The sequence below is a fragment of the Telopea speciosissima genome, chromosome 11 (assembly GCF_018873765.1).
Source record: "Telopea speciosissima isolate NSW1024214 ecotype Mountain lineage chromosome 11, Tspe_v1, whole genome shotgun sequence".
Lineage (NCBI taxonomy): Eukaryota > Viridiplantae > Streptophyta > Magnoliopsida > Proteales > Proteaceae > Telopea > Telopea speciosissima.
In genome coordinates, this window is record NC_057926.1 from 13,612,295 (window position 1) to 13,623,820 (window position 11,526).

Here is an 11,526-nt window from a genome sequence, read left to right on the forward strand (position 1 = left end):
TAAAGGAAATCCAGGGATTATGCGATATGGAAATATTACTCCTATTACCTACTCTCCATTATACCAATTGTTGGAGTGACAGTATGCTTGGCCACTCTTGTTAGAGAACCTGGGACTGTAAAGCTCTTTCAAGCTTCAACTTGCAAGTAAAGAAAAAAGAAGAGAAGTGAATTAAACTAAAAATCTTACTTTAGATGGCAGGTAAAGTTTCAAATGAAACGTTATGGTGCCAGTTACAATTTGAACTCGCAAAAACAATCAGGCAAGGAAGAACCTCTCCCCACCATAAAGTCATCTCTGTGAACTCTCCAAAGGGCTTGTGATAACTCTTCTCCTTTCAGCCCCTTTGAAGTGAACTCCGCAAAAGCCCTCCTGCTCAAGAACAGAGTTTTGAACAATCCTTGAGATGCTCTCATAGCACCAACCATCTTATCCATGTTACCGAAATATGTTGCCATGTACGAATCACTGTTGATTGACACGTAATAATCCAATGCAGCTTTTGTATTCCCATGCATGCTTGTGAAATCCTCACCTTTGAGGAGGGTGGATTTCGTGTACACATTGGTATAAACATTTGTCAAACCTTCAATTTCCATCAGACCATCCCCAGCAGCCAGATAAACAGTTGTGTTTGTTGGAATGGATAATGCTTGGAGAATAAGAGCTGTCTCATTTGAGGTAAGTGGGCACTTCCCTCGGTTTCTCCAAACACGAGCCGCATCCCCTGTCCATGGTTTTCGATCACCCCGTGCAGCCTCAATGGCCTCTACTGAGGCATGGGAAAGACCTGCATACTCACACTGACTGTAAGCAACCATGTCCGGTTCGAACCGCAAGTGAAGGGAAAGAAAGGGCTTGGGTATGGTATCCAAAAGCTCAGAGCTTTTCTTCTCCAGGATTCTGGAAAGGCGTAAAGCCTTGTAACAAGCTTGGCAGCGCCCAGCCTTTGCATACAATGGATACCTATAAAAAAGAAGCACAAATGAATGAGCAACATTAGCAGTTGCACAAAGTGCAAACATATCTTCTTCTTTCCTTTAATTTTGTTTCCCCTTCTTTGATGGTGACCAGTTGCTTTCAAAGGATCGAAAAAACATCTAACGATAGTCACCTTAATAGAAAAGGGAGAGGAAAAAAGGAAAGAAAAGCAGAGAAAGAGCAATAACTGCATCTAGTTTAGAAAACTCAAAATTAATAAAAGACGTATGGCAGATCCGTGCAACCAAGAACAGTGAATGGAATGGATGTATAGAAATATGGATCCAGATCCTCTACGGTGCGCTGCCCGTAGCGGCCTGAGCGGCGCAGACTGAGCCACAGAAAAAAAAATGAAAAATAAGGAAGCCCTCATCAAAAGCACTCTGGAAGTTCCCAAGCAACAACCACCCCCCCCTCCCCAAAAAAAAAATAAATGAAAAAAACTAATAAGAGCATGTCGAAGAAAATTGCCTTTGAGCTCTTCAGGCAACAAAGTATATGCAGGAAAAAAATTAAAGAGCACAACTGGTAGTAAAAAGAAAAAAGTGAGATATAAATGACACAAAGGGACTAAAAGTAAGCTACAAACCCAAACAGAATTAGTGAATTACAAGTTCTTTTTTTTTCCATTTCCTGCAGAGAGGGAAAGGGAAAAGGAGAAAGGAAGAACAGTAACCTCTCCCTCCACCTTTTTCTTCATGAACTACTAACTATTTGGACATTTTAAAGAACCTCAGCAGTTCCGATATAAAGGGAAAAGGGAATTCAGGTGAGAAGGTTCATAGATAGCAGATCACGAACAGTTGGATTAAGGCCCTGATGATAGCGTTGGTGATGAAACCATTATTGACTGAGCAGGAGAGTATAAACTGGTTCAAATGTAATGGGATTTAAAAAAAAAAAAAAAAAAAAAAAAACATATTGTACCTATCACTTCTTTGGTTCATTGCAGGTGTGATTGAAATATAATGGTGCTCCCTGAGTGAAGGAAGAACACTTTCAATATAATCAAAATGACCTTTGCGTTTGCTGCAGTCCACTCGAAATGGTTCTCTCAATGCTATCTCTGCTGGCAACTCTATATCAACTTTTACAAAACCATCCATCTGCTGAATGAAGTAGTCAACAACAAATACATCTGCAAAACCACTAGGTTGACACAAATAGTTTATAGCTCTATAAAAATCTTAATGACAGAAGTTAAAAAAATCAAAGTACACTTATAGCCATGAATTAGAGCTCTATCCCACAAAGTATAGCAAAACCAAGTTCAACCAAACTGTCCTTGAATTTGAACACACACTTTAACTGCCAAATCCCAAGTAACTTTCATGTTTGAGTCAGGTTGGGGTAGATCCTAAGGGGGCTTGCATTTTCTCAACTAATGGCCCAATCTAAAGCCTGATCATACTAACCACATCCAAACAATAGGTCTGGTTAGGTCAGAAAAATCTCAGATTACGCAATCCAAGGGTAAAGGATCATCTGCTAAAGATGGTTTACTACTCATGCTTGCTAATGCCTTCAAAAGGCATGAAAAGGATCTGAGACACATGGTTAGGATAATAACACCAAGGGAAAATTTTGATGTGTCCACCAAAGTATTCTTATAATTACCGATACTCCTCTACGCAATAATTCTCCACAGTTGTACCCAAATTTCTGAAGTAACACAATAATTTATCCCCACTCGTCTTTAAGTTTCAACATTTCCTCTCCTGGTAGGTTACTCTCATCGTCGGTTTGAAGGGAGGATTCACAATAAAAAGGATTCGGGCATTGGATATGGAAACAATTCTAACGGCCATAACTATGTGCCTATTGAACTGAGTGGGGCTTATGCAATGCCAAAATTGTGGGAATGGGATGATGTGACTAGATGAGTCAGCTTGTCAAATGTTAACTTTATATCTAGGCCCAATTCTATTTACAATTTTGTTCAGGACAGGGGGATTGGAAGTTTTATGTTAGGACAGGACGTGAGAATTTAAGAAAAAGAAGCAGAGAAAGTGTTGTGTAAATTTACGTATTTGGGTACAGTGGTGCAGAAGTGTTTCATAGAGGGGTATGAGTAATTAATTGCATGCATACTTGAGGGAAGATTATGAATTTTCCTGAACACTAAATAGAGTTCTGAAGCTGTGGCCAGGAAATAGTTTCCAATTTTTGCCCTGATTTAGAATATTTTGGTCCTCACTGAGACCAAGTATTTAAAAGATTTGACCATAATTTGTTTGACATTTGATACTCTTCTGTGAGTTAAGCGATACAAACATAGATAAATGTACAAATTGAAAATATTAGGCCCAATGCGCTATTTTAAAAAACAAAATACTAAATACCTTGACTCATTCCAATATGCAGCCACTTCAAATTTTGGCAAAATCAGAGTAGCATTCAACAAACGAGCAATACCGACACCATCACAGAACTGCAGTCACCAGAATACCATTCACAATAAAACATGTATAACACAAAATAAATAACAAACATAACTGTGGAATATAACCAACATCTGCCCAGAAATCTCAACTAAGGAGAGCTCAAAAAAACTCACATCACGTCTCATTTGATTGAGGCCCCCATAACAATCCACTCTGATATATCCATTACTCTCCGCCGGCAGCGCTGCAGCATTTCAACAAAAACCAACGCAATTGTCTGAAATGAAATCAGTTAAGAAGAATTCAGGTTAAAAAACAGAAAAATGAACCTCTCTGCTTGAAATCATGAAACTATGGGACTAACCAGTCGAACCCCCTTCCATCCACCATTTGCAGGGTCTCCACTCTAGTGCCCTTTGAACACTCCATATATCCTGCTTTTCACCGTTGGAATTAGACCTGTTTTATTAAGACATCAATTACACATCAAATTGTTGACACAAAAATTTAATTTTCTCGAAAAGAAAAGAAAACAGAAAACAGTAAACATACAGTAGAGGATTCCGTGCAAGTGATCTTTCAGAAAATGGAGATGAAGGAAACAATCACTGCAATCAATAGGGATAGAGTGACCAGGAGAATGCTGAAAAGAGGCTTCACGGAGAACACAATCATGGATTCCTTCACTTTGAAAACTGTAGAGTTTGTTACTGCAGTTAAGATGGAATTAATGAGAAATTGCATAAAAAAAAAAAATGCCAATTAGGATAAAGAAATATAACCTAAGAAAATATTGATGAGTAAAAATGAGCGTAAAGTGGTTGCTTGTCCTGATGAAGTTGACTGCCAGACGATGTCAGGACAAGAGAGCTAGATTATTAGATCTGTTTGGACTTTCTGGTTCAACTGTAAAATAGAGGTCAATCTCAATGGGATGGTCATGATACTATGCACTTCTCATACAAATAGTTGATTAGTCTTTTTTTCAAAACTAATTCATCTAGTACAAACACAATAAAATCAGTTCCAAGTACATGCACCGATCCATCCTTTTGTATAATAATATCAAGAACAAGTAATAAGTACCTGTACATGTATGAAGGAGGAGGAGAAAAAGATGAGAAGGAAAGAAAAGAAGGGAGAGAACAAAAGAGTTCGTGGTACGAATCAGAATACCAATACCCTGACTTCCAAGTCTTATTTATAATTTATAAATTATAAAGCATGTAATCACAATCAAGGACAGACTAAAGTAGATATAATCACACACAAGCCAATAATCAATAAATATGGGACTAAAACACCCCTTAGCGGCTTAGCTTGCGGTAGACCTAATTAACACCCCCCTCAAGCTGGAGCATAAATATCATCTATGCCCAGTTTGGAACACCCTTGAAAAAAAACCTGAGACAAAACCTTGAAAAACATATCATCAAGTAGAATACTAGATCTAACCAATGGTGTAGCTATCATGAAAGACTGGATTACTATTAACGTAGACAGCAATTTGATTTTCACAATACATATCCATAGGCTTGTCAACAGGAAAACCAAGTTTTCGAAGAAGAGATTTCAACCACATTAACTCAGCTGCAGTGCGAGTCATGGCCCTATACATAGCTTCAACACTAGACCGAGCCACTGTAATTTGTTTCTTACTCCTTCATGTAACAAGATTACCTCCAAGGCTCCAACAAACGTACAATACCATAGTCGACCTCCAACCACCATCAACACCAGCCCAATCAGTGTCAGAGTAACTGAAAATATCCGTATAACCATGGCATTTCTAAATAAATCCTTACCCTGAAGCACCCTTAGGATACTTTGATGTGATACAAGGCTACCGTAGGAAGAGAAAGAACCAGGCTAACTGATTTTCGACCTGGGCCTCGTTCTGTTTTGTATTAGATTCTGGTATAAGGATTATCTCTTGTGTGGGCCATGGTTTGGGCCATAGATGCTACTAGAATCCCGAGTTAATTTGACCGATCTGGCAGATCCATTATAGATCCCTCAATTTATGATGCCTTTGTCTTGAGTTCAGACGATCATCCTCTCTGTTCCCACCCCCCCCCCCCAATCCTCACCTGGATCTGTTGGTCTGGTCTTCATTTGCATTCTCAAACCTTTTCCTGTCAACCTGTTTCAACTTTCCTTGCATGTTTCAGCTAATTTGAATTTTCCGGGAAGTTTTTGCTGATTGGCTCTCCACACAACCATGGTTATAAATCTCAAACTAGAAGTTTCAACCGAGATATATTCAGTTTTGCAGCTTTCCGATACGAAACCATGGATCCATACCAAAATGTAAATGGTTTTGATCGGTTTCAACATGTTTCGACCAGGTTTCAACCGAAACCTTAGTTTAGACTGAAACCTGGTTGGACCACACCTTTATATTCACCTAACTCGATCATAACTTACATATTTCCACAAGTTTCAACAGAGAGGCCATTGCTTTCGTAGGTTTTGACTTCAAGCAATAGTTGTCAAGGCACTGCCTAGGCGTCCAGGCGGATTTCTAGGTGCCTAGGCGGCTGTCGCCTTCTTGCCAAATATCATTTAAGTAAATGTTACTTAAGATATTATTCATAAATAAACAAATTACCCCCCCCCCCCCAATTTGAATCCAATAAAAATAGTTAAAAAATAAAATTTCAAAAGGATAAAAAGTCAGCCCCTCCAGTTCAAGAACAAAAACTTGATTTTTGGCGATAGGTGAAATTTTCAATTTTCTAATGCCGGGGTTTTTCTCAAATTTAAAAATTTTAAAACATTGCTAAAAACCAAAAGTGCAGTAAAATATTCATTTGTTTTGATATTTAAAAAAAAATATTTTCATTCAAGTGATTTTGACAGCATTCGCACACACCAAATAAGGTTTGACCAGAACATAACTCCTTCAATATAAATCAGATTTAAGTAATCTTGGATTTGTTGGAAAGCTGGTTTTGTACTCTACCGAATACAAAAAGTCTCATGTAAAAATAAAATCATTTGATCAATCAAATTTGTTAGAGAACAAAAACATTTCCCTAAATCAAGAGTAGGTAAATTACTTATTGATAAGATCATATTTTCTAAGAACAGTATAAATCAAATGTGAGACTAGGTATGCCTAAAAATGACCAATTCCAAGAACATATAAACCAAGTGTATGTTTTAATAGTTTCAAACTTCCAATAGCTTGCTTCTTCAGCTTTGTTGTCTTCTATCTCTATGCTGCTTTTTGATGACTTGATGTGGCTTAATATTGATTTTTGATGACTTGATGTGACTTAATGTTGATTTTTTATGACTTGTTGTGGCTTAATGTTGATATTTGATGATATAAGGTACATATTGTAGTATACTAAATAATGTTAGAAAAGAGGAGAAATAAAAAATAACACTTGGGAGCCCTGGTCGCCTAGGCGGGCGCCTTGTCACCTAAGCGCTTCACCAACCCTCCACCGCCTTGACAACTATGCTTCAAGGAGCTCATTTTGCCAAATAATTGTAGTTTTTTGCCACAATAGTTTATCAAACACCTCTTTCTTGCATTCTCCTTCATAATCAACCATGCTAGACAGTGGGTTTGGTGCTTGAAGGTTGAAGATAATACCAATTTTTTCCCAAATTCAAATTTTCTGAATATACTAGTAACATGGTAGAATTGTTTCAAGTTCTTATATGTTAGATAGAATGGCCCGATCTACGACTCCACAGAGTCGGATTATTTTTTGGGTTGTTGAATTATTTTTTTTAATTTTCTATTTAAAAAAATGAATTTTCCCACAACCAATTTTTGAAAAAAAATAAGGATTATATATGATGGATGGAAATATGTGACAGTGTCGGAATTCTTATACTGTTATTATTATTATTATTTTTTTTCAACAATAATTGAAGAAATGCAAAAAAAAATTTTTTAAAAATAATAATATTCTATTTTAGTTTTTAAAAAATTTAAATTTTTACGCAAATTTGAGTAGTGATGTCATGCTCTTTAACTAATTGATGGTAATTAAAGAATTAGTAGTTATTAAAATAATTTAAAAATACATTTTTTTAAAAGGCAAAAAATATCACAATAAGAGGGAAATTTAGAATATACTTTGTTGTTTAGGAACCATATTTGAAGTATACATGCTAATATTCTTTGTGTTCTTGTTGCAACACTGCAACAGTGTACCAACTAGTGCTCCATAATGGCTAGCCAAGACAGAGGGAACATTGCATGGCTGCATGGGAGACGCCTTTCAGCTGACAGGAAGAAATCTGAGTGCATTTATTGTAAGAAGAGAATTGGGGGAGGTGGATCCACAAGACTGAAGTGGCATCTTGCTGCTGGTGACAGGAATGTCACAGGCTGACCTAGTGTGCCAAGTGAGATAAAGAAGGCTATGGCAATGCATCTGAGGGACGGGGTAGAAGCTAGTAGGAAGAAGAGGGCAGCCAAGGATGAGTTTGATGATGCATGTCTAGAGAAATCCCTGAGTTATGGGAGGGGGATTATGACAGTGAGGAGCCAGATTAGGATGATGTAGAAACACCGGCAAAGGCTGCACAACTGAGGGGGGCAAGGTTAGAGAGCAAAGACACCTTTAGGATGAACTGGGAGAGATTGATACAGATGGCCAGGGGAGTTGACTCATCTAGACAAGCTAGAGAAGAGCTAGAGCCATAGATACACTGGATGAGGAGGAGGTTGAGACACAGAGAGCAAGAGATTCCATTTAGGAGGAGCCGGAGTGTGAGGGCCCCAACCCCAGCTCCACGGCCCCCACCCCCACCCCTATCCCTTGACCAAGCTGTTGAGATCCTGTAGTAGGATACTTCCCTCTTTCCAAGCTAGAGAAGAGCTAGAGCCACAAATACACTGGATGAGGAGGAGGTTGAGACATAGAGAGGAAGAGATTCCATTCAGGAGGAGCCGGAGTGTAAGGGCCCCAACCCCAACTCTATGGCCCCCACCCCCACCCCTATCCTGTGACCAATCTGTTGAGGTCCTTTAGTATGATACTACCCTCTTTCCAAGACAGGAACAAAAACAAAAGAAATTGAAACAGATGTGGGCTAGTGTAAGGAAAAAGTGGGGATTGCTTTCTCCAAGTGGGCTTTCTACCACAATATTCCAGCCAATACCACTACAGAGCCACACTATCAGAACATGTTAGATGAGATAGGTAGGGCTGGTCCAGGAGTGAAGGGGGCCATGGCATATGAGATGTATAATGTTTACTTGCCCCACTACAAGACAGAGGTGGAGTGTATTGAGGGGCTGAAGCCGATGTGGGAGCATTATGGAGTGACCGTGATGTGTGATGGTTGGATTGGACCCACTAGACAATCCATCAACTTCATGGTATCTGTGATGAGAGGACCATGTTCCTCCAGTCAGTTGATGCATCCAAGGAAAAGAAGGATGCACAATACATTTACAAGTTGATAATCGGAGTAATTTTAAGAAGGGAAGGAAAAAATTGATCAACAATCCTAGGTACCGACTCTTCTGGACTCCATGTGCAGCCCACTACATTGATCTCATGTTGAAGGACATGGGGAATTTGAAGATTGTGAAAGAGGTGGTAGAGAGGGCAAGACAAGTGACCACCTTCGTCTACAATCATGGATTTGCCCTGCAATTGTTTGAGGAGCAAGTATGGTGGTGACTTGGTGAGGCCAGGGCTGATACAATTTGCAACAAATTGGATTACTCTGAACAGCTTCGAGACAAAGAAGTCTGGACTTAGGTCCATGTATGCTTCAAAGGATTCGATTGACTGGGAGGGGTCTAGTTCTCGTGGAGGTTGGGCAGCCCAGGCCACCATTACTAGTGACAAGTTTTGGGATGACCTCAAGAAGGTCGTAAAGATCTTACACCCGATCATCACCATGTAGAGAATGGTGGACTCATAGAAGAAGGTGCAGTTATTGACATGATGAAGGTGCAGGTAGAGGCAGTGCACAGACGGGGTAACATAAGATTCATTTCGATTAGCAGGGATCAATGGGAGAGGCAGCTCATGCAACCACTACATAAGACTGGTAAGTCGTTACTTTATTCACCTCAATTCAACTTGTCAATTTGTCAGTTTGTCATTTAGTTTCTTATTATAGTACTTTGCGTTGTTTTCAGCACACTATCTGAATCCTAAGTACCAATACAAGCATAGACTTGCGATGAGACAAAATCTAATAGAAGCAGTTTATACAGGCAGAGAGGCTTGAGCCAAATCCAAATGCTCAGTCGATTATTAATCAAGAGGTGAGAGTAGAGTTAGATTTTAGGTTGAGAAGGTAAGTAAGAGAGAAGGAAGAAGTTGGAGGAGGAAGAAGATTGCAAGAGAAGAGAGAAGAGAGAAGAGAATATTTTAGGTTGTAATCGAGTCTCTCCATATACCTATGTTACTACAAACATAATAAAGAGAATTACATCCACCTCCCTAGGGAGGTACAAGAGAAATAAAGAAGAAAACATAATTACACAATAAGGCAACTAGTAATGGGATTAGTTCCTAAACTACCCCTATTACATGACTTCTAACACTCCCCCTCAAGCTGGAGAATATATATCATGCATTCCCAGTTTGCTTAGGAGAGAACTAAATTGAGGAGAGCCAAGAGCCTTGGTGAAGATATCTGCCAACTGATCACTAGTCTTCACAAAAGGAGTACAAATATCTTCTCCTTGATGAAATGCCTATCAACCTCAATGTGCTTAGTCCGGTCATGTTGAACAGGGTTGTGAGCAATACTGATGGCAGCCTTGTTGTCACAGTACAGCCTCATGGGTCATTCAGTGTCAAATCCCAGTTCCTGAACAAGTCTTTTTAGCCAGATGAGTTCACACACTCCATGTGCCATAGCTCTAAATTCTGCCACGACACTAGATCTGGCCACAACATGCTGTTTCTTACTCCTCCATGTGACTAAGTTACTTCCCACAAAGGTACCATAGCCGGAGGTAGATCTCCTGTCTGTAAAGGAATCAGCCTAATCGGCATCTGTGAAACCTTCCACTCTCAAGTGGTTGTGCTTTGCATACAACAATCCTTTCCCTGGAGAGGACTTCAAATATCTTAGAATGCGATACACAGCATCCAAATGGCCACTCTTGGGAGCATGCATGAATTGGCTGACAACTCCCACTACATAAGAGATATCTGGTCGAGTCATAGAGAGATAGATAAGCTTCCCCACTAGCCTTTGATACTTCTCCGCATCAACAAGAGAAGGACCATAATCCTCTCCTAGTTTGTGGTTCTGCTCAATAGGAGAGCTTACTGGTTTACAACCTATCTCTGTTAACAAGTCAAGAATAAACCTCCTCTGACATATGTTGATTCCTTTCTTGGTCCTTGATACTTCTATTCCTAAGAAGTATCAAGGGACCCAGATCTTTGATCTCAAATTGCTGTGCCAAGTAGCTCTTCAATTTACCTATCTCAGCTGTATCATCTCCTGTGACCACGATTCATCAACATAGACAATGAGAGTTGTGATAGTACCATTACTCCGCTTGGTAAAGAGAGAGTGATCAGCTTGGCTCTGAAAATATCCATTCTTCAGAATAGCCTGTCTGAAGCGCTCAAACCATGCCTTTGGTGACTGTTTGAGACCATATAGAGCCTTCTTAAGGAGACACACTTTCCCTTTAGCTGAAGGCATCTTGAAGCCTGGTGGAGTTTGCATGTACACTTCCTCTTCCAAGTCACCAAGAAGGAAGGCATTCTTTACATCCAACTGATATAAAGGCTAATCTCTATTGGCAGCCAAAGATAAAAGAACTCTTATTGAGTTATGCTTGGCCACAGGGGCAAATGTCTCCTGGTAGTCAATTCCATAGACTTGATTGTACCCCTTGGCCACCAACCTTGCTTTGTATCTTTCAATACTGCCATTAGATTTATACTTGATTGTGTAGACCCATCTGCATCCAACTGGGATACGTCCCCCGGGAAGGTCCACAAGTTGCCAAGTACCATTCTTCTCAAGTGCCATCATCTCCTCAGATATGGCTTGTCTCCATTTTGGGTCAGACATAGCACCAATGACATTCTTGGGAATGGAAGCAGTAGAGAGAGCAGTAATAAAGGCAAGACCTGTAGGAGAAATTGCATTATAGGAAACACATTGGGATATAGGATTAGTACAAGTTCTTTTCCCTTTCCTA

At 39.5% G+C, this 11,526-nt stretch overlaps 1 pseudogene; it reads right to left on the reverse strand.

The window, feature by feature from the left end:
* Positions 1-210: 210 nt before the first annotated feature.
* On the reverse strand, positions 211-4,074 carry LOC122646285 (annotated as a pseudogene).
* Between the last annotated feature and the right edge of the window lie 7,452 nt (positions 4,075-11,526).